Below are 24,891 nucleotides of genomic sequence, written 5' to 3'. Positions count from 1 at the left end.
TCATCAATAACAAAAAATGACGGTTAGAGATGATCTGCTAAATAATTTACGTTGTAATTTAAAACAATAAAAAATTGTTCACTCACCTTCTCAACACTCTTGTTCTGGCTTGTTGAAGCCATTTTGACGCCAACGATCCATATATTTCACCTCAGTTGCAATGTCACCAAACAACGTTTGAACAGCAACTGTAACAAAATTGGATAAGAAAAAACATAGCAATACATTGATAGATACCGTACAGTCATAGTGATAGAATAGCGAACAATCGGGATTACCAACACCTTTGATTCGCTTAAAATGTAAACAATAGGTTTTTTCAAACTTCAACCCATATAATCATAAATATAATAATAAATCAGAATTTATTCAAGAGAAACACAGAATCCCATTGATGCAAAAATACTGCAAAGTTGTCACACAAGAATTCTAATAAAATAACATTCTCGTATGGTATGAAAATATTTTAGCAAAACCTTGATCCCCCGCATCAATGAGCAAGAAGCAGCATAAGTTCAGCCTTACAACAGACCATTAGGATTATTGTTATGCTCTTAATTTCAAAACTAGTTATAGCCTAATGGATAATTATATGACAAAAAATAGCATTTCAATAAGAGTGTAGATAATTTTGATTCAATTTTTTAAATGCTCTTGTCTCAAAATTTCAAATTTTAGAATTATTGATTCTTGTTCTAAGGTATAGTTTTAATGTTGGATATATTACAAGAAGTTTGACGAATGAGTGAACTGGCAGAAGTGTGAACCGCGGCTAGAGTCGGTTTAAGGTTGTGCAAAGGCTAAAAATAAAATTTATACTGGTGATATTTTTCAAAGTTTTTCGGTTTGTATATCATCAAGCTATCAAAATGAAAAGGTTTTCTCAGGAAAACATTTTTTTCCGATCATTACTTTTTGAGATATGAGCGCCTAAAGTTTAAATTTTTGGGACAGAACATTTAAAATTCGGTAAAAGATAAATCCTTGAGATTTAGAGGATAGATTCTTCATAGTATTGTTGATCTATTAAAAAAAATTCTGAAAATATCGATTTAATCGAAAATACGAGGTTTTTGGGCCACTCTGTATCTCTATAGCACAAGACAATTTATCATGAAAATATTGGTTGGTTCTGAATTTATTTATCCATTTGTGGATACAATCACAAATCATATAAATATAATTGGAAAAGAATAGCAGGCTTTGCCCAAAACTATTTCATTCCCAAATTTTGATAATGAATAACATGTCCCAAAATGTTTTTATGAGTTTATTGATGAAAGTTTTAATTTTCATTGATGTATCAAAAAATATAGGTATAAAAATCAGAAATAATTTTATAAATTGCTAGCAGGCCCCCTTTTTCATGCTTATATTGACTTGACTAATATGGTTGCAACTTTGAGCGAGTTAGTGTGAACGCTTTACTGGGAAAAAACATACCTATAGTATTTTTCCTTTAGGGCTACTTTTGAATAATACTTGAAAATAGAAATCTAAGAAAAATAGAAATAATATTATTCTAATATTTTTATTTCTAAAAAGAAATATGCCAATTTTAAAATGGTTACTTGAATTTCTGTTTTTATTTACATACCTACAGGTATGGTTTGAAAAACAAATACGGCTATCTACTACAGTGCAGTGTAAATATGACCTAAAACGCTAACCTTGCTAACATATAAAAATTAACATACAATAAAAATAAGTAACATCCATATTTACATAACCAAAAATGTCATATATTCGACTATAAAGGAATAGCCTACTTACTCAAGTATGCATTTCGATATCTCACTCCCATGAAATTAATGGAGTTTTTGTGTGCTCCCGTTTGATGCACGGCCAGTATATGAAAATTTCATGGCCAGCTCATCAATCATTATAATCTTCTCAAGATATTATTGACACATTGGCCAATATTAGCGCTCCCCACTGTCCTCATATGCTTTATCTGAAAAAAATCAAAACAATTTTATTAATACCGGTACTGTGTAAAATGATCGGTCATAAATGGTTTTGGGAAATGAAGGACATTCATTCCGCAAAAACGTTATTTTTGAGTGGAGCTCAGTTCTGTTTATCTTATAGTAAGATTATTCTAGGGAAGAAGCTGAAAAAAATCTACGATGTCTCTCACTTGACGTTCCAAAAATGATGCAGTTAAATGCCCGCATGGGGGCCCTGCACTCTTCGGACTCCCTATGTTCAATACAAATTAACAGAAAATTTCTTAACTATACTAACTTACTGTAGGGCCTATCTTCCCTATTAGTTGAAAAGATCCAAACACACAGATACAGTATTTGAAAATTCAATGTTCTGTCTTCATTTAATCACGATTTCCGCGGTTTGAGTTAATTTTAAAGAACAATGGGCATTAAATTTTCTCAGCATTGAACTTTACACAAGTTCTATCCTTTCAAGATAGAAGGTTATTATTAAATATTCAGTTGTATTCCTTCCAAGCTTGAGAATTCTAATAAACATTGAAGTTGAAAATATTTTACTAGTCCTGTTGAATATCCAAACAAATTTTGCATTGGAAATTATCGATTCATGCCATCATAATTTCTTTAAATGTAAAAAGTTATAAATTTGATGAGAGATCCATTTCTATTCATTGTAAATTGTATCGGTAGATGCATTCCTTTTTTGAATTAAAAGTTTAAAATACTCCTCTGAAAAACTTTGTACAAGGCATGAGCATAATGTACCTAGATTGTAAACCATATCGTCTTTGACTTTGGTGTACTTATTGGATAATATACTAAATGGATAAATAACTAATTAAATGGATAAATCAAGACATTATATAATCTTTTTTCGTTGGGGCTACTCTTGAATAGAAATAAAAATAAAACTCCAAAAACCCATTTTTAAAATTGTTTATTTAAGACATGTCTCGACCATGATGCCATTATCAAGTAATTGAATAAAATAAAATGAATAAAAAATAACATTAAATAAATACTATCACAAGCTTCTTATTTCTGATCATAGCTAGTACATTCATATGATTCTTCAAACTATAACTGTTAATTTTGAATCTATATTTTTAATAATGATAATTGACCGAGCGAAGTGAGGTCTAAGATTCAAGTCGACGGTTTGGCATTTCTTAAATGTTTGAATGTTTAAATGTTTAAATGTTTAAATGTTTAAATGTTTAAATGTTTAAATGTTTAAATGTTTTAAATGTTTAAATGTTTAAATGTTTAAATGTTTAAATGTTTAATGTTTAAATGTTTAAATGTTTAAATGTTAAATGTTTAAATGTTTAAATGTTTAAATGTTTAAATGTTTAAATGTTTAAATGTTTAAATGTTTAAATGTTTAAATGTTTGAATGTTTAAATGTTTAAATGTTTAAATGTTTAAATGTTTAATGTTTAAATGTTTAAATGTTTAAATGTTAAATGTTTAAATGTTTAAATGTTTAAATGTTTAAATGTTTAAATGTTTAAATGTTTAAATGTTTAAATGTTTAAATGTTTAAATGTTTAAATGTTTAAATGTTTAAATGTTTAAATGTTTAAATGTTTAAATTTTAAATGTTTAAATGTTTGAATGTTTGAATGTTTAAATGTTTAAATGTTTAAATATCTAAATGTTTAAATGTTTAAATGTTCAAATGTTTAAATTTTGCGCATTTACGGCGAAGATTTTAATAGATTTTCATGAAATTTGACAGGTATGTTCCTTTTTTAATTGCGCGTCGACGTATATACAAGGTTTTTGGAAATTTTGCATTTCAAAGGATAATATAAAAGGAAAAATGAGCCTCCTTCATACGCCAATATTAGAGTAAAATCCAGACTATAGAATATTATTCATCATAAATCAGCTGACAAGTGATTACACAGATGTGTTGAGAAGCCAGTCTATTACTGTATTTCCATAAGGTCTATAGTTTCAATCAGGTACTTGTGGATGAGAATACTGCGTGAGGTCTACTGTTCACAGAACTACTAGTAATAATACTGAGGGTGATGCCCACATAAACTCATAGGCTTGTGCGTGGGTAATGAGTGGGAGGGATGATGATGAGAGGTGACTACTTTTTCGTTAGTCAAGACCGTCGGCTTATCGTCTCCTCCGAAAGACCATATCTATGTGATTGTGCTGTGATCAAAAACTTTTGCCCCGGTCGAGATTAGAACTCGGGTTCTCTTGATAATTAGACCAGTGCATTATCACTTACTCTAACGAGCCATCCAGTTAAATTTGCATGATTTTATCAAAAATAGGATTATTGATGTCCAATTGAATTAAATTTATTATTTTATCTCTGTTTAATTATGGAAATAAAAGTGGAAAACTGAGGCCCTGAAACCTGCACTGAATGTTAAAGAAGAATTTCACATTTATGCGCCGACAAAATTAATAAGAGATAAAATAATAAATTTAATTCAATTGGACATCAATTGACCTAACCCTATTTTTGATAAAATCATGCAAATATAAATTCAAAATTTACAGTCCTAGTTTAGAAAATCATATTAATGTACAAGCATAAGTGATCAAAAATAAGTAGCTTGTATGGTATTTATTTAATGCTATTTTTTTATTCAATTATATGATGGCTGAAACATGTCATAGGTATATAAAAAATTTAAAAAAAGTGTACTTGAATTTTTATTTTTTATTTCTATTCAAGAAATATTCATTATATACCGGTAAAATATTATATATTGCTGGAGCTACTCACAAACGATTTTCTCCTCCCATTCTGACTGGAAATTGTCCATCTCTCTCAATGGAAGTAAAGAATAGATAGAATAGAATAGAATAGAAAAATGCTTTTATTCTCCATTAAACTATAAATACACAATAATTAAACACTCATTTACGGCTTGATCACACGATCGCCAGCTGGAAAGTCGGAAAACATGCGATTGTGGAAAATACATAAATATGATCCAAGTGTATAGTAAAATACAGAAATTATACGAAATAATGATGAATCAAGTAGTAACACAGTAATCAATATAATGTATAGTGTAATGATCTAGTCAGTAACGTGAGTGAATATACAGTGAGAAAGGTTGAATCCTAAAATTGAAACCAAACTCAAAAATAAAAAACAAGGCTTGAACTAAAATAAATAGAATGTTGAAGAGAGCAGAAAATAACAATTACAAGTGATATCAAAAATCAAGTAGTGAGTGCCTCGACAAAGTAGCCAATGATAGCTCTACCAATTAAATTCCTGGGTGAGAACATGTCTATAATTCCAGGCTTCTCTACAGTAAGAGGCTAGTTTCTTCCAATCTTTGCCGTTCATGTACATAGTAAACTCTTCCCTTGATTGTTCAACAACACCAAACCATTTCTTCCTCCATTCCTTCAAACAAGGGCATCGAGCAATGAAATGGAATACATCCTCAGCCTCCTTCAGATTGCACATCGAGCAAATATAGTTCCCATTAACTACCCAAGGTTTATAGTTCAAATGGATTAGCTCACCCCTTGCCTTGAAAATCCACCTCATAACCCACATTTGGGTGTCCTTTCCAATGTATTTCTTGTCACTCAGCTCAAAATCGAGAGTCCTGTACAACGCATGAAACCGTCCCGCTCGTGCTTCACCTATAAAATTTATTTCTGTGAAACATTTGCAGAACAGACAGTATGCTTTGGAATGACTCCCTCCAACTTATCACATTCTCCAAAGAAAGATTAATATTCAAGTTTACCCTATCACAAACGACTTTCCACTCCCTGAACCAAAAGCAATTATCTCTTATTACTTGCTGAGCTAAAATTTTTGGTAGTCTTTCATCTTCCATTTTCATGATTTGTGAAATGTAATTAAAATGCAACCTGAGGCAGTATTCAAAGAGAGGAGTTAGTCCTGTTTCGATAAAGAGCATATAATTGGGCGTATTTATGGGTAGAGCAAACACTTTTTTGATGAAGAAGCGCTGCAGTTTTTCAATATTTTCGTACTGTTTACAACCCCATATTTGAGCCCCATAACATAAGACTGTCCTAGCGCATGCCTTAAACAATTTACATTTAGAAGAAAAGTCGACCCCATTACCATTCAGCATTCCTCCCCAAGCCAGATTCAAACCTAATTTTGCTTTAGACAGTTTATCACTCAGATGCTTTTCAAAACTAAGGGTGGGTGTCAGAACTACCCCCAAATATTTATATTCCTTCAGGCATTCGATTCTCTCTCCCTTGTAGAACCATTTTTTGTACCTGCTCAATTTTCCTCCGTTTCTGAAAACCATTATTTTTGATTTATTCAGATTGACCTTCAAAGTTCCACATTTCGCAATATCGTTCCAGATTATTTATCATATATTGGAGGCCAGTTGGAGAATCCGATAATATGGCAATATCATCCACATATAGCAACACTCGAATCTTCATACCTGTGATTAACAACCCTCCCCCCAGCTCATCATGCAAGTCATCCATAAAAAGTGAAAAAAGCAACGGACTCAATAAACAACCCTGTCTTAAGCCTGACCTAGTCTCAAAACTTTGAGTCAGCCCCTCAGAGCACCAGACGCCAGCTGAAGTACTCGAATTATCATTCAATGCTTTAATAATATTTAACATTTTAGTTGATAATCCTAAACAACTTAGTTTGTAAAATAATGCTTTCCTATCAATAGAATCGAAAGCCGCTGAGTAATCAACAAAGAAACAATACAATTTACCTCTTTTTTAGCTAATCTTAGACTCGCGATAGATGTTAATGAAAATATATTATCCATTGTTGTAAAATCTGACAAAGCATTTATTGGAACAGGTCCACTTCGATACTCGTTCCGTTACTACGTTGTCGTTATTTTGTCCGTTTACACTGTCCGGTGACGTCACAGTCACGGTTACACATCACAGTCATATTCAAGATTGTGTTTTCTAATATTATTCGTCGTTTCAATTTTAATATTTTTATTATTCAATTTTTGGTATTTTAATTCGTCCTTTAGGCATCTTACTTTCTAGATAATTGCTACTTTTTCATCAAATTTTCGCGAACGTTCGCGAGCATTTCCGGCTTGTCCTTTGTTAGTCGAGCATCGTCCTAGCCTTTTGTCTTTCGATCTCTTCTCGTCGGTGAGTGCACACCGCTTCTGGTGTACTTTTTCTTCATCCAAATTCATCTGGCTTACTGAACGTTTTAAATGTGAATTATTCCTTCAAATGAACTCTTCAAATGTATTCATCAACTGTGATTCAACTATTTATCAATTTCTTCATGTATTTATGCTGATAGACCTTGTCAAAGTTCCATAGTATTGTGTTGGCGTCTCTCACCATTCTTCTAACAACATGGCTTCACCACTTGAAACTCAGACCTTCAATTTCATCATCTCTACCGTTTGGAAATCGATCTGAAAATTCCACAACTTGAAATTCGGATTATTTGTTTGGAGTTCTACATGTTCCTGTTCACATTCCCATTGGGGGAATTGTCTGCTGTGTTTGATGCTTCCATTTCGCCATCATGTCATTGCTTGCTGAACGTGCTGTTCCTTGGGGTACCGTGGATTCCCTGCCTGTCTGCCTGGCCGCATCTCTTTCTTCAAAATTTAACTCAGAGAAATCTTCAGAGAATATTTTGGAGATCTGATGTTACTTTACCCATTCAAGAATTCACCTTGAATACTGTAAGTTACGGCACTTTGCCGGCAGCTTTCTTAGCTACTCGTACGCTTCATCATTTGGCCGATCTTGATATGGCACCTAACTCTGTTATAGCTAATGCTATAAAAAATCACTTTTATGTTGATGACCTCATTTCTGGTCCTCTTCGGTTACAGAAGCTAAACACTTAGTTCAACAATTGATTAGTACATTAGCTCAGGGTGGTTTCGAGCTTAGGAAATGGCTGTCTAACTCTCCTGAAGTTCTTGCTACTATTCCTTCTGATCTGCTTGAATCAAACACTTCCAAACCGTTGTCTAATTTCAATGATAGTGTAGTCAAGGCACTAGGCCTCATTTGGAATTCCACTCTAGACGTCTTAACTATTTCCTCCAATGTTGCATAAAACATCTTTTACTAAAAGAGAACTTTTCTCTTGTATCTCAGGCATAATTAATAGTTGCTCCACTTATCACAAAATAGTTCATACAACAGCATATGTTCTACGGTTCATTCATAATTGTAGGAAACAAAATTCAGTTTCTCCGCGCTTTGGTCAATTAGCTGTCTCTGAAATATTAGAAGCTGAAAATTGTATTTTCAAATCCAGTCAAGAGGAAGCTTTCCCTGCTGAACTTAAGGCATTGCATCAAAATCAGGAGCTATTGCCTAATAGCTCTATTAAAGCCTTGTCACCATTCATTCACTCCGATTCACTGCTCAGAGTTGGTGGACGTTTGCAGAATGCAAATGTTTCCTTTGACTATAAACATCAAATATTGTTGCCTAGCAATCACAAATTCACTCGTGCATTGATTGTTGCTCATCATCGTCGTCTAAGTCATGCTGGTGTGCAGGCCACCATGGCCAGTGTAAGACAACGATTTTGGTTTCCCTCCACCCGTCGCACCATCAAAAGTATATTGCGGCATTGCATAATGTGTTTTCGCTTTTCTGCTCTTCGTTCTGAGCAAATCATGGGTAGTTTACCAGCGGCCCGCGTTCAGGCTAATTTTCCCTTTTACAATTGTGGTTTGGATTACGCCGGTCCTATCTCCAATTCGTGTAGGCAGCCCCAAATCTTGTACTCTTTCTAAAGCATACTTGTCGCTTTTTGTGTGTATGGTAACTCGTGCCGTTCACATTGAAACTGTCTCGGAACTTACTTCCAAGGCATTTATTGCTGCTCTGATTCGGTTTTCTGCTCGTCGCGGCATTCCGCATTCCATTTTTTCGGACAACGCCACAACTTTCATTGGTGCCAACAATGAGCTATGTGAGCTCCACGAATTTTTGTCTTCTGATCGTCTCAAATCAGATATTCTTGACAATATGTCTGTACTCAACATCCAATGGCACTTCATTCCCCCTCGGGCTCCGCACTTCGGTGGACTCTGGGAGAATGCTGTAAAAAATTTCAAACGCATATTCCGTGTAGTTACATTTAACAAGGTATTTAACTTTGAAGAAATCTGTACTCTTGCTGCTCAGGTCAAAGCCATCTTGAATTCGCACCCTCTTGTCCCCTTGTCGGAAGATCCGCATGATCTTGCTTACTTGTCTCCAGGTCATTTTTTGATTGGACGTCCACTTACGTCATTACCCTTCTTACCGCCTAACACCAAACATATTGATCATCATTCATGTTGGTATCAACTTGCTGTTTCTATCCAGGAGCTTTGGGATAGGTGGTCTCGTGAATATTTAACCACTCTTCAGAAAAAAGACAAATGGTTAAACAATTGTGAAAATTTGAAGGTCGGTACGGTTGTCATCTTAAAGGATCCTGGTTCTGTGCAGTCTACTTGGAAGCTGGCACGCATTACTGAAGTTCATCCCGGTAAGGACGACAAAGTTTGAGTTGTCACTGTTCTCACTCCCTCCGGCACTTTTAAGAGAGCTATTTCGAGTTTAGCACCTCTTCCCATTGATGAGGATTCTAGTTGATTACTTATTTTTCTTATGGTTCATTTCTTATTTTAAGGTTTCATTATTTTTTCCCCTGGTTCTCACATGGGGCCCAGTTTTCAATTTCCAATTGCTTTGCCAGATTTGACATATTTTTTACTTTTTCTTATTGTGCCATACCCCGTATGACACAAGGGGCCCAGTTTATGTAAAATCTGACAAAGCATTTATTGGAACAGGTCCACTTCGATACTCGTTCCATTACTATGTTGTCGTTATTTTGTCCGTTTACACTGTCTGGTGACGTCACAGTCACGGTTACATGTCACAGTCATATTCAAGATTGTGTTTTCTAATATTATTCGTCGTTTCAATTTTAATATTTTTATTATCCAATTTTTGGTATTTTATTTTGTCCTTTAGGCATCTTACTTTCAAGATAATTGCTACTTTTTCATCAAATTTTCGCGAACGTTTGCTTACGTATCGAGCATTTCTGGCTTGTCCTTTGTTAGTCGAGCGTCGACCTAGCCTTTTGTCTTTCGATCTCTTCTCGTTGGTGAGTGCACACCGCTTCTGGTGTACTTTTACTTCATCCAAATTCATCTGGCTTACTGCACGTTTTAAATGTGAATTATTCCTTCAAATGAATTCTTCAAATGTATTCATCAACTGTGATTCAACTATTTATCAATTTCTTCGTGTAATTACGCTGATAGACCTTGTCAAAGTTCCATAGTATTGTGTTGGCGTCTCTCGCCATTCTTCTAACAACATGGCTTCACCACTTGAAACTCAGACCTTCAATTTCATCATCTCTACCGTTTGGAAATCGATCTGAAAATTCCACAACTTGAAATTCGGATTATTTGTTTGGAGTTCTACATGTTCCTGTTCACATTCCCATTGGGGGAATTGTCTGCTGTGTTTGATGCTTCCATTTCGCCATCGTGTCGTCGCTTGCTGAACGTGCTGTTCCTTGGGGTACCGTGGATTCCCTGCCTGTCTGCCTGGCCGCATCTCTTTCTTCAAAATTTAACTCAGGTTACATAAATCTTTTTATTCAATTTTCATTTTTACTCATGCATTGCATAACTGTTCATGAAACAACTAACAGAGTGTCGGAACTGGACCACGTTGTTCTCTATTTCTAATTTATTTTGTTTTCAAACAATTCAATGTGCATTCATATTATTTTTGTAGCTATTATTCAGCTTTTATGGCAATTAAAAACATTCAATTGTCCATACTTATTCGGCAATCAAGCCTATGTACATGAATTCGATATGCTACAGTGTATGTCTCATTGAGAGCACTGTCCTACAATATTTCAAGGTTATAATAATTATTTCATTGTATTTGATAGCTACCCTTGGCTTACAAGCGTATTCTCATATCTGAATTATTGTATTGATGTCTAACTTGACATTCAAATTTCTGAAGGCCCAGGTCTTCTATATTAATGTACTCAACATTCATCATTTGGCCGATCTTGATATGGCACCTAACTCTGTTATAGCTAATGCTATAAAAAATCACTTTTATGTTGATGACCTCATTTCTGGTCCTCTTCGGTTACAGAAGCTGAACACTTAGTTCAACAATTGATTAGTACATTAGCTCAGGGTGGTTTCGAGCTTAGGAAATGGCTGTCTAACTCTCCTGAAGTTCTTGCTACTATTCCTTCTGATCTGCTTGAATCAAACACTTCCAAACCGTTGTCTAATTTCAATGATAGTGTAGTCAAGGCACTAGGCCTCATTTGGAATTCCACTCTAGACGTCTTAACTATTTCCTCCAATGTTGCATAAAACATCTTTTACTAAAAGAGAACTTTTCTCTTGTATTTCAAGTATATTTGATCCATTAGGTTTGATTTCTCCTGTTGTCATTCTACCCAAAACACTTTTTCAAAAACTCTGGTTATTAAAGATTTTTTGGGATCAAAAAATTCCACAAGATCTGTTGGAAACTTGCTTGAAAATTCTGAATGAATTGCCGAACATTGTTAACATATCACTTCCGCGTTGTGTGTTATCAAAGGACTCTGATGCCTCATTTGAATTGCATGGCTTCGCCGATGCTAGTCTCACTGCTTATGGCACCTGTATTTACGTCAGAGGCACCTCTCTCGGTAGCAGTCAAGCTAGGTTGTTCACTTCCAAGTCCTGCATTGCCTCTTTGAACCCAGTTCTCTCTGTTCCTAAATTAGAGCTACAGGCAGCTCTGCTACTTTCACGTCTTGTGAATAAGGTTTTAAAGGCTTCAAATCTTACTTTTTCTAACGTGTATTTGTGGACTGACTCGAAAACAGTCTGTGATTGGTTAAGAGCCCCTCCTGATCGTTCAAATATTTTTGTAGTGGTACGCATTTCTGAAATTCAGAATTCAACTTTTAACTTTCATTGGAATAATGTTCGTACTAGTAACAACCCTGCTGACTTAATATCTCGAGGTTGTACACCCAATCAACTGGCCGCTAGTAGTCTATGGTGGAATGGTCCTTCATGGTTATCTATGCCGAATAGTTCTTGGGATTCTTTCTCTAGCAATGTTGCTATTTCGCAATCAGTTCAGGTATTAGCTACTACTTCTTCTCATAATGATGTTATCTCAGGCATAATTAATAGTTGCTCCACTTATCACAAAATAGTTCATACAACAGCGTATGTTCTACGGTTCATTCATAATTGTAGGAAACAAAATTCAGTTTCTCCGCGCTTTGGTCAATAAGCTGTCTCTGAAATATTAGAAGCTGAAAATTGTATTTTCAAATCCAGTCAAGAGGAAGCTTTCCCTGCTGAAGCTTTCCTTGCATCAAAATCAGGAGCTATTGCCTAATAGCTCTATTAAAGCCTTGTCACCATTCATTCACTCCGATTCACTGCTCAGAGTTGGTGGACGTTTGCAGAATGCAAATGTTTCCTTTGACTATAAACATCAAATATTGTTGCCTAGCAATCACAAATTCACTCGTGCATTGATTGTTGCTCATCATCGTCGTCTAAGTCATGCTGGTGTGCAGGCCACCATGGCCAGTGTAAGACAACGATTTTGGTTTCCCTCCACCCGTCGCACCATCAAAAGTATATTGCGGCATTGCATAATGTGTTTTCGCTTTTATGCTCTTCGTTCTGAGCAAATCATGGGTAGTTTACCAGCGGCCCACATTCAGGCTAATTTTCCCTTTTACAATTGTGGTTTGGATTACGCCAGTCCTATCTCCAATTCGTGTAGGCAGCCCCAAATCTTGTACTCTTTCTAAAGCATACTTGTCGCTTTTTGTGTGTATGGTAACTCGTGCCGTTCACATTGAAACTGTCTCGGAACTTACTTCCAAGGCATTTATTGCTGCTCTGATTCGGTTTTCTGCTCGTCGCGGCATTCCGCATTCCATTTTTTTGGACAACGCCACAACTTTCATTGGTGCCAACAATGAGCTATGTGAGCTCCACGAATTTTTGTCTTCTGATCGTCTCAAATCAGATATTCATGACAATATGTCTGTACTCAACATCCAATGGCACTTCATTCCCCATCGGGCTCCGCACTTCGGTGGACTCTGGGAGAATGCTGTAAAAAATTTCAAACGCATATTCCGTGTAGTTACATTTAACAAGGTATTTAACTTTGAAGAAATCTGTACTCTTGCTGCTCAGGTCAAAGCCATCTTGAATTCGCACCCTCTTGTCCCCTTGTCGGAAGATCCGCATGATCTTGCTTACTTGTCTCCAGGTCATTTTTTGATTGGACGTCCACTTACGTCATTACCCTTCTTACCGCCTAACACCAAACATATTGATCATCATTCATGTTGGTATCAACTTGCTGTTTCTATCCAGGAGCTTTGGGATAGGTAGTCTCGTGAATATTTAACCACTCTTCAGAAAAAAGACAAATGGTTAAACAATTGTGAAAATTTGAAGGTCGGTACGGTTGTCATCTTAAAGGATCCTGGTTCTGTGCAGTCTACTTGGAAGCTGGCACGCATTACTGAAGTTCATCCCGGTAAGGACGACAAAGTTTGAGTTGTCACTGTTCTCACTCCCTCCGGCACTTTTAAGAGAGCTATTTCGAGTTTAGCACCTCTTCCCATTGATGAGGATTCTAGTTGATTACTTATTTTTCTTATGGTTCATTTCTCATTTTAAGGTTTCATTATTTTTTCCCCTGGTTCTCACATGGGGCCCAGTTTTCAATTTCCAATTGCTTTGCCAGATTTGACATATTTTTTACTTTTTCTTATTGTGCCATACCCCGTATGACACAAGGGGCCCAGTTTATGTAAAATCTGACAAAGCATTTATTGGAACAGGTCCACTTCGATACTCGTTCCATTACTATGTTGTCGTTATTTTGTCCGTTTACACTGTCTGGTGACGTCACAGTCACGGTTACATGTCACAGTCATATTCAAGATTGTGTTTTCTAATATTATTTGTCGTTTCAATTTTAATATTTTTATTATCCAATTTTTGGTATTTTATTTCGTCCTTTAGGCATCTCATTTTGAAGATAATTGCTACTTCTTCATCAAATTTTCGCGAACGTTTGCTTACGTATCGAGCATTTCTGGCTTGTCCTTTGTTAGTCGAGCGTCGACCTAGCCTTTTGTCTTTCGATCTCTTCTCGTTGGTGAGTGCACACTGCTTCTGGTGTACTTTTACTTCATCCAAATTCATCTGGCTTACTGCACGTTTTAAATGTGAATTATTCCTTCAAATGAATTCATCAACTGTGATTCAACTATTTATCAATTTCTTCGTGTAATTACGCTGATAGACCTTGTCAAAGTTCCATAGTATTGTGTTGGCGTCTCTCGCCATTCTTCTAACAACATGGCTTCACCACTTGAAACTCAGACCTTCAATTTCATCATCTCTACCGTTTGGAAATCGATCTGAAAATTCCACAACTTGAAATTCGGATTATTTGTTTGGAGTTCTACATGTTCCTGTTCACATTCCCATTGGGGGAATTGTCTGCTGTGTTTGATGCTTCCATTTCGCCATCATGTCTTCGCTTGCTGAACGTGCTGTTCCTTGGGGTACCGTGGATTCCCTGCCTGTCTGCCTGGCCGCATCTCTTTCTTCAAAATTTAACTCAGGTTACGTAAATCTTTTTATTCAATTTCCATTTTTACTCATGCATTGCATAACTGTTCATGAAACAACTAACAGAGTGTCAAAACTGGACCACATTGTTCTCTATTTCTAATTTATTTTGTTTTCAAACAATTCAATGTGCATTCATATTATTTTTGTAGCTATTATTCAGCTTTTATGGCAATTAAAAACATTCAATTGTCCATACTTATTCGGCAATCAAGCCTATGTACATGAATTCAATATGCTACAGTGTATGTCTCATTGAGAGCACTGTCCTACAATATTTCAAGGTTATAATAATTATTTCATTGTATTTGATAGCTACCCTTGGCTTACAAGCGTATTCTCATATCTGAATTATTGTATTGATGTCTAACTTGACATTCAAATTTCTGAAGGCCCATGTCGCCTATATTAATGTACTCAACATTAATAATTATTTCATTGTATTTAATAGCTACCCTTGGCTTACAAGTGTATTAATGTCGACCGAGACATTCAATTTTGATAGCTACCCTTAGCTCACAAGTGTTTTCATTGAAGGCCCATGGCGCCTATATTAATGTACTCAACATTAATAATTATTTCATTGGATTTGACAGCTACCCTTGGCTTACAAGTGTATTAATGTCGACCGAGACATTCAATTTTGACAGCTACCCTTGGCTTAGAAGTGTTTTCATTGAAGGCCCATGTCGCCTATATTAGTGTACTCAACATTAATAATTGTTTCATTGTATTTGACAGCTACCCTTGGCTTACAAGTGTATTGATGCCGACCGAGACATTCAATTTTGATAGCTACCCTTGGCTTACAAGTGTTTTCATTGAAGGCCCATGTCGCCCATTGTTCTGAACAAAGCTCAGGCTAGAGCTACCAGAGGACTGTAATTTACTATTCAAATAATCAAATACAAACAAGGGGCAAAATTTAATCTTCAATTTGAGCCAGGTTATTTGTACAGTTAAACTCTGCATTAATGAACAATAAAAAAGAGCAAAAACTCACCAGATTTAATCCAAGCTTGACTACTTGCCCTTTTAAGCCTTTATTAGGTGTTTTGATCAGGTTCATGGGTGGGATGAAAATCTGGGAATAAGACAGGTCTGGCTTCCGGGCTGTCTTTTCGTTGATTCAACTTGCAGGCTCTGTATTGTATTTTGAACAAAGCTCAAACTGGATTCTTTATAAATTCAAATCCGATTCAAATTAATTCAATTTAACACTATTTACGCTGTTATACTCAATTCACACACCACACTCAAACAATCAATTACAAGAAATTTCCGAACGAAATTACATGACAAAATACAAACTTGATCTTGCACAAGACGACGGGCTGACAATACAAGACAAACTAAAATGGACAAAACAAGAACAACTGACGAAAAACAAGATGACTGGGGCTTTTTTTCTCGACAAGCCAAACAGCTGGACGCTCGGCACTGGTGCCAACAGCCTGCTATTGGCAGAACTGTAGTCTGGGATTTGGCACTACAATTCGAATGCTCTGGCTGGACCATACCCCCGCCTCTGAAAAACTATTTTTCAGCCAAGTTACAAAAACTGAAAAACCAAGGAAGGGAAAAATCCAGACATGACAAAAAGAACAAAACACCAACACCAAAAAACAACACAAAAGAAAAAATGCAACAATCACCACAACTATTGAGTTGGGAGTGGATATAATTTCATTATTACTAGGTCGAACACGGAAACAACGATTACACTTAAAGACACAAATACGAATAATAGAGCAAGCAGACAGTATCCAGAATTTCTGTCTGATCAAGGACAACAATAACGGAGGTCCAGCATGACAGTTCTTCTTGTGATGATAATCAATCAACATCAATACGAAAGCGTCAGATTTTGGTAAGATCATCTGATGACAAGTCTCAAATTCCAGTCCAGCATGAGACAAACGACCGCCAACGCGAATCATACCTTTATCAATGAATGGAGACAGGCGACGTAGGCGCATAGAACAATCTTCTCCCTTCTCCAATTGCACAAATTCAGATGAAAAATGTATCTTCTGTACCACTTTACATAGATACCTCTCAGCAACATCGAAATCTGATTCTTCTGATTGGGGTAAGATTCGTAAGAATTTGAGAACAAGAATTACAATTCTCAAAAGACGACCATAATCCGAACAACGACCAATCAATGAATATACTGCATTGCTGTTACAATCAGGAGATTTTGTGACTGTCAACACTGACGGTTTTTTCACCTCTGGTGGATCCACGATCTCTTCCATTTGAGTTCGGACGGGCCAATCGCATTTATCCTCTGCTATCCATGATGGACCTGAGAGCCACAACGGAAAGTTCACAAGCTCAACTGGTGATAAACCTCTAGACAAACAGTCAGCGGGATTTCCAATTCCGGCAACATGCATCCACTCCTGTATACAAGAATCCTGTATTTTTGCGACGCAATTACCAACAAAAGTTTGCCATTTCGCGGATGGAGCATTAATCCAACACAAGGTGACTGTCGAATCAGAGAGTGTGACAATTCGAGACACATGACAACGTTCACTAATAATAGTGACTACTGAATTCATGAGTTCTGCCAACAAGAGTGCCGCACACAACTCCAAACGAGGTATTGAAACAATTTTAGATGATGCTACCTTGGACTTTGAACACAATAATACAACTCTTGGCTCCTCGCTCTCCTTCTGCGACTTCACATAGATAACTGCACCATAACCAGACAATGATGCATCACAAAAACCAATCAAACTCATGTGAGAATCCTGAAACAAACCAACGTGACGTGGAACAGCAAATTTCAACAATGGAGGCAACTCCTTTTGACAATTCTCCCAAAGAGTGCAGATAGACTCAGGTGGCTTCTCGTCCCAATCCACTCCTAATTTCCACAGTTTCTGGACAAGACATTTTAGAAATAATGTAAACGGTGACAAGAGACCAAGTGGATCATAGATATGAGCCATCACTGACAGAATAGAACACTTAGTAGCGACGACCTCACCACTCTTGACTGAAAACTGAAACAGATCAGTACTAGGTTGCCAATTCAATCCCAAGATAGCCAAGGAGTTGTCTGCTTCAAAATTCTTGTACGAAAACGATTTCTCTTCCTCCGAGAATTTCTCCAACATTGATGGTGAATTTGAAGTCCACTTTGTGAGCGAGAAACCTCCTCCCTCAAACAGCTGCTTGGACTGATGATACAGCTCCGCGGCCTCTGACTCTTTGGTGACAGATGTGACTAAGTCGTCCATGAACTTGTCTCTTGGTATTCTTGCCTTGGCTGCTGGAAAACGATTTCCATCCTCCTCTACAAGCTGGTGGATGGTGCGAAGCGCCAAATATGGAGAACTTGAAACACCAAAAACAACACAATTTAGCTGATAAATTTCGATCGGATCCTCCGGCGAAAAACTCCACAATACATGCTGATAACGACGGCAGGAATCCTCCACTAATATCTGTCGATACATTTGTTTAATGTTGGCAGTTAGTGCGATTGGGAACAAACGAAAATTAACTAACAAAACAAAAATGTCAGTCTGCAATTTGGGACCAGCATGAAGAACCTGTTTCAATGACAAACCCGATGATGTTCTGGAACCAGCATCAAATACAACTCGGATGGGCATGGTAGTGCTGCTTGCTTTCACGATGGCGTGATGCGGTATGTAGTAACCACCTCGGTCTGTCTGATCTGCTACAAACGAAATGTGACCCTGACGTAGGTAATCGATCAATATTTCATGATATGAAATACGAGTCTTGCTGTCAAGCTCTAATCGTCTCTCCAAAGTCAGCAGTCTGCGTTCGACGACAGCATACGAATCTCCCAAGCTGCTGGGCGGCTCCGCAAAGGACAAGGCAACAACAAAACGACCAGAATTCACACGATGTACAGACTTCCGAAAATTTACCTCACACTCCAACTTTTCCGGTTTCAGTTGACAGCTTGGTGCAGGGCACGATTCCAACTCCCAAAAACGTTCCACAAAACTATCCAACAATGGACTATTAACGAATGGACTACAGATGGCTGTAAAACAATTCGACACATTCGTTGTTGAAGTGAGAATCGGCGCTCTCCCCATCAGAATGTGACCAAAGACACTATTAACAGTCATCAATTCGTGCAATTCACCTATACTAGGACTCCCACGCAGCAAGTGAGGAACTAACTCCGCACCAATGATGCCATCTATTCTACTAGGAAGGTAGAATTTGTCGTCAGCCAGTGTGAGATTTTCAAGATGATGAAGTTTGGATCTGTCGATTTCACAAGAAGGCAACTTGTTGATGATTTTATCTACCACTGTGGCATCCATCGAAAACTTGACGGTAGGATCCAACTTCGACTGAATCGACACACAAGTACGACCTCGAACTTCACTAGTACCACCACCGAATCCATGAACAACGGTTTTCATGGGCTGGAATGGTAGTCTCAAACGCCGACACAATTTAGCTGTAACAAAATGACACTGACTCCTGGTGTCAATCAAGAAACGAACATCACAAAGCTGATCATTACAATCTCGAACATGTGCAGTGACGGTCGACAACACAACGGTCGAATTTTCTACATCGTTGGATGTAGAACAACAACTAATAGGTGATGTACCACCTGCCTTGGAGTTCGACGAGGACGCAACACCTTCATTGGAACTTGATCTGGAAAAGTGCAATAAAGAATTATGAGATTCTCGACATTGAGCACACTGAGTTTTACTACGACAATCTCTACTCAAATGATCCACATCAAGACAACGAAAACAACAAAACTTTCCTTTAAGCAAACAATAACGATCCCAAGGAGTCATTTTCAAGAAACTAGCACAATCTACTAACCTATGACCCGGTTTTGAGCACTTCAGACAATTGGGCTTTTTACTAGATGCATCGTTAAATGAATCATTAGATTGAACCACAAACACCTTTGATTTATTATCCTTTTTGTGCTTCATATTAAACGATTCAGTCTGTTTCTCATCAGAAGGAAGAGTCTTAATTTGCTTTTCAATGAATTTGACATAATCGGCATAAGTTGGCATAGCCTTGTCATGTACGGCCGATTCAAAATTTCTACGAGAACTTGGATCCAGCAATCTCAAGCCATGATAGAGGAATATCGAGTCTGACAAATCAGTGAGTCGCAATCTCTTCACTGCATTGATTGAACTGCAAAACCCATCCAAAATCGCAATACAACCTGCCTTTGATTCTGATTTTATTGCACGAAATTCAAAAATTTGATGGAAATAGGCATCGACTTGCGCCCGTGGATCATTATAGCGGGTCAATAATGCCTGCCAAATTATTTGATAATTATTAGCCAATGGTGGCAAATGACAACAAATATTTGATGCTTGTCCAGTAAGTCTACTTACAAGATATTGGACCTTCTGCTGATCGTTCAAACTCTTGTTGTCATGTACCAATGCCTTAAATAGTTCATGAAACACTGACCATTGAGTCTGGTTCCCATCAAATTTTGGAAGGTCGATTTTGGGCAGTACTGACTCAGACACGACCGGCTGTGCACTAGCTGCTGAAGCTGCCGAAGATTGAGCAATAGCATCAGTCGCCTCTCTCTGTTTGAGAGTGTTAGCCGCTACTTCAATATACTGAAACAGATCTAGATGTGAGTCGTTGAATGCTACACATGGTCTTTATTCAACTCAAGTTCCAACTCATCAACCACTAATTCTGTCTTTTCATAATCCGAAATGGTCTGAGACACCCGAGGATACAACACTAAAAATTGCTCAGCAACTTTTGGATCAGAGACATTTTTAGACAGTTCATAAATTCTTTGCAATCTGGCATACAATTGTTCCAGTTTAGCGCGATGCACCCTGATTTGTTTCTGTAATTTTTCCTCCATCTTGAACTCATACACAAAACAATTCAGCCCCGATAATAAAAACAACAGACAATAAAACAAGAATGAGTTCAAAACTAAATGGAAGGAAGAATCATGACTAGTAAGTTATCAAAGTTAAACTTTGATTATCAATTCACAAGATAAGTTACTGCTGAAGACATAACTATATGATTAGATAATGTTCTTCCAACAACACACAAACAAACGATAACTTGTTGAATTGAACAAACAAAATCATGCTGTGATTAACCTTCACTAACATGTATAACAAAATGGACAATACAAAATTCCAACAAACAAACAAATTCCCGAAAAAGAGCACAATGAGCCTAGTTTCAGGAAAATACAATTTCAACTGAAATAAATTTAATTTCAGACAAATACAAATTGACAAGAAACCTTGCTCTTAGAACAAGGCTACAACAAACTAAGTTGAGCATGGATCAGACCATTCTCAACATGCCAACACTGGACAAATACAAAACTGCTTAAATCCAATGTGTGTGAATTAATCAATAAATTACAAATTTAAATTCATCCGGCCCGGAGGACCATAAATGTTCTAAACAAAGCTCAAGCTAGAGCTACCAGAGGACTGTAATTTACTATTCAAATAATCAAATACAAACAAGGGGCAAAATTTAATCTTCAATTTGAGCCAGGTTATTTGTACAGTTAAACTCTGCATTAATGAACAATAAAAAAGAGCAGAAGCTCACCAGATTTAATCCAAGCTTGACTACTTGCCCTTTTAAGCCTTTATTAGGTGTTTTGATCAGGTTCATGGGTGGGATGAAAATCTGAGAATAAGACAGGTCTGGCTTCCGGGCTGTCTTTTCATTGATTCAACTTGCAGGCTCTGTATTTTATTTTGAACAAAGCTCAAACTGGATTCTTTATAAATTCAAATCCGATTCAAATTAATTCAATTTAACACTATTTACGCTGTTATACTCAATTCACACACACTACACTCAAACAATCAATTACAAGAAATTTCCGAACGAAATTACATGACAAAATACAAACTTGATCTTGCACAAGACGACGGGCTGGCAATACAAGACAAACTAAAATGGACGAAACAAGAACGACTGACGAAAAACAAGATGACTGGGGCTTTTTTTCTCGACAAGCCAAACAGCTGGACGCTCGGCACTGGTGCCAACAGCCTGCTATTGGCAGAACTGTAGTCTGGGATTTGGCGCTACAATTCGAATGCTCTGGCCGGACCACCAATATTAGTGTACTCAACATTAACAATTGTTTCATTGTATTTGATAGCTACCCTTGGCTTACAAGTGTATTAATGTCGACCGAGACATTCAATTTTGATAGCTACCCTTGGCTTACAAGTGTTTTCATTGAAGGACTATGTCGCCTCTATTAATGTACTCAACATTAATAATTATTTTATTGTATTTGACAGCTACCCTTGACTTACAATTGTTTTCATTGAAGGCCTATGTCGCCTCTATTAATGTACTCAACATTAATAATAATTTCATTGTATTTGACAGCTACCCTTGGGTTACAAGTGTTTTCATTGAAGGCCTATGTATATTAGTGTACTCAACATTAATAATTGTTTCATTGTATTTGACAGCTACCCTTGGCTTACAAGCGTTTTCTTAAGGCCACTGACGCCTATTTCAATGTGTATGACATTGATTTTGGAACTTACTTATGTTAATGTCAACCAAGACATTATCATTCCTGAACTTACTTGTATTAATGTCGACTGAGACATTCAATTACTCTAAGGTTATTTGTACTAGTGTCTATCAAGACATTCAACTATTTCAATATATAGAGCATTATCTACATCTCATTGTCATTTGTTATTATTCTTTTTAAAATCATTAACATTGAATTTTTCAACATTAACTTTATTATTGTATCATTTAAAATTTTCTATTTTTTCAATTCAGGTGTCATTGAGATTGGCATTACCTTATCAATTGTTGTCAGTCTTCAATGGTCATTAGTATCATTAATTTACATTCATTCAAAATTTTGTAATTGTTTCTTTTCTAACGGTTTTGTCTCATATTGTGATAAGACTTATCTAAAGATTTTTATTCGATTCAATTTCCATTCACCTGTTTTTGTATGTGGCCATCTGCCTATTATTTCATTGATATTAAATCTCAACTTGTTTACTCATTTTGTCTTTTATTGGCATACTCCCCGCACTTCAAGCTATCAGTTTTTTATGCACAGAATCCAGAGATTTATTTTGTAGGTATTAATAACAACTATCATTTACAGTCCACTGCCCTGACTTTGGATTCTGCCAATTGTTGAGTAGCCTTTATGGAATCCCGTCTGAAACTCATTTAGAATCTTGTTTTCTCCGACCCACTGATTGAGTCTATTCAATATCAAACCCGCGAAAATCTTAAAAAAAGTTGTAAGAAAACTAATTCCTCTGTAGTTGCTCACTTCATCGCTAGCACCTTTCTTGAACAACGGAAAAATTATGGAGAACTTCAAACTACTTGGTACTCTGCCCAATGTGAAAATCATATTGAATAACTCTAGTAATTTATCTAACATGACATCTGGAGCATTTTTATAATACTCGAACGGTATTTGATCTTCGCCTGAAACTTTATTATCTTTAACTGATCTCAATACATTTTTCAGCTCTTCCATAATAAAATCTGAGTCTAAGCGATTATTTACAATGTAATGTTCTGCGTATGAGCGTGGTAGCGCAAATAATTCAGGGTTAAGAAGGTCTCTGAAATAGTTCACCCAATCCTGTGGACTTATAGAGTTATTTACTATTCTAGGTCTTCTTTTTAATTTATTCATAGCCTGCCAAAAGACTTTGGAGTCTGAGGCTGACGAGATAGTGTTCAAAAGAGCTTTCTGATAACTTTGACGCTTTTCTTCACACAATCTTTTGAATTTATTTTTCTCACATATATACATTTCTCTCGCACAATCATTATTGATACGCCTATACAATCTCAAAAGAGATAACACTTTGTTTCGGGCTCTCCAACAATCATTGTCGAACCATTCTTGCTTTCTTTTGAACTTTGTTCGACCTTGACCGTTACCGAGAGATAGGCCTACTTCTCGAATTATTTCAGTAACAGTTTGGCATGCCAGCTCTACATCTTCACCTATACACAAGTTATTTATCGACCGTCCTATCTTATCTCTGTACTTTTCTTCGCTTGCTCTATCCCAAGACAATTTCGGAAGCAACGGTAAACACTGATAATCTTCAATAACTGTGTTCTCAACATCCAATATAACTTATAAGAAATATTCATTATATACCGGTAAAATATTATAATATTGCTGGAGCTACTCACAAACGATTTTCTCCTCCCATTCTGACTGGAAATTGTCCATCTCTCTCAATGGAAGTAAAGATTATCTGATGTTATTTCCTCATCTATGCAAGCTCTTGTTATTTACTGCTGTTTGGTCTCGCTTCTTCGCTGTAATAGAAACAATAACTGATATTAGGTACGGTAATGATTTCTTCAATTAAAGATAGCAAATAAATTAGAAAATTTCTAGTAATTTTGGTATGATTATTAAAAAAATCTGGTGTGGCGCACTCACACAACTTTCCTTGCCGTTATCAAAATTGATCACCTGACGCTAGTGTTCCCGTGCATCAAAAGTCTCCTATTCAAAGATTTGATCCAGCTGATGACAGGGTAATAATGCTGGAGACCCACGAGGTCTGCAAACTCTTCATAGTGAATCATTTACCCTTTCTAGCCCAATTTATGTTTTGAGTCTGGGAAAGAATATTTCTATGTTTATTTCATGTTGTATGAGATAATAGATGCAAAAAGTGATAAAATGGGAAAAATTCCCCCTCCAGTTTTTATTTTTTTGGGGTGTTGCTTATAAGCAACAGTGGGCGTATAGTGCTCCGTACAACCAATAATTGGATAGTGGAAGAAACTCAATCATTTATAGCAATATTATTATTATTATTTTATTCATAACAATACTTCATCAAAAATATAAATGATATCGAATAATTTCCTTTCACATATTATATATTTTGGAATATATTGTCTTTTTTTCACTGTGAGTCACAGGTGCATCCATCAACACTTCCTACTTCCTAGCAACACTATTGAAATAATATCATGTAAACTTTGCCTATAAGAATTGAAATTATGCAGTAAATAGGCCTATTCAAGGAACTTAAAATTACATTTTTTCAATTTGAAATTGGAAAAGAGTTAAGTAATATGAAATTGAAAGAAATACATTATGAATCCCCCCAAAAGAAATATTTATCTATCTTGTGTCCTAGTAACTATCACCTATAATCTTTATTATGTATATTACCTATTATTATTTCATCCCTATATGACCTACTTTCTCT

General features: G+C 36.3%; 1 long non-coding RNA gene across 6 annotated transcripts in view; it reads right to left on the bottom strand.

Annotated features, from left to right (window-relative positions):
• LOC120352690 overlaps positions 1–24,432 on the bottom strand; it is a 31,879-nt gene extending 7,447 nt beyond the window's left edge. Inside the window, exons 1-4 of one of the 6 annotated variants that reach the window (XR_005572026.1) lie at positions 23,852–24,432; positions 5,469–5,591; positions 1,774–1,954; positions 87–188 (exon numbers count right to left, since the gene is read on the bottom strand). This is a non-coding gene — a long non-coding RNA (uncharacterized LOC120352690). Of the gene's footprint in view, positions 1–86; positions 189–1,773; positions 1,955–4,710; positions 5,385–5,468; positions 5,592–20,022; positions 20,057–20,101; positions 20,131–23,851 lie in introns of those variants that run through there. The other 5 variants (XR_005572028.1, XR_005572030.1, XR_005572025.1 and 2 more) reach the window with 5 other exon arrangements.
• Positions 24,433–24,891: the final 459 nt, after the last annotated feature.

Source organism: Nilaparvata lugens, chromosome 8, assembly GCF_014356525.2.
Source record: "Nilaparvata lugens isolate BPH chromosome 8, ASM1435652v1, whole genome shotgun sequence".
Lineage (NCBI taxonomy): Eukaryota > Metazoa > Arthropoda > Insecta > Hemiptera > Delphacidae > Nilaparvata > Nilaparvata lugens.
This window is presented reverse-complemented; position numbering and strand designations above follow the sequence as displayed.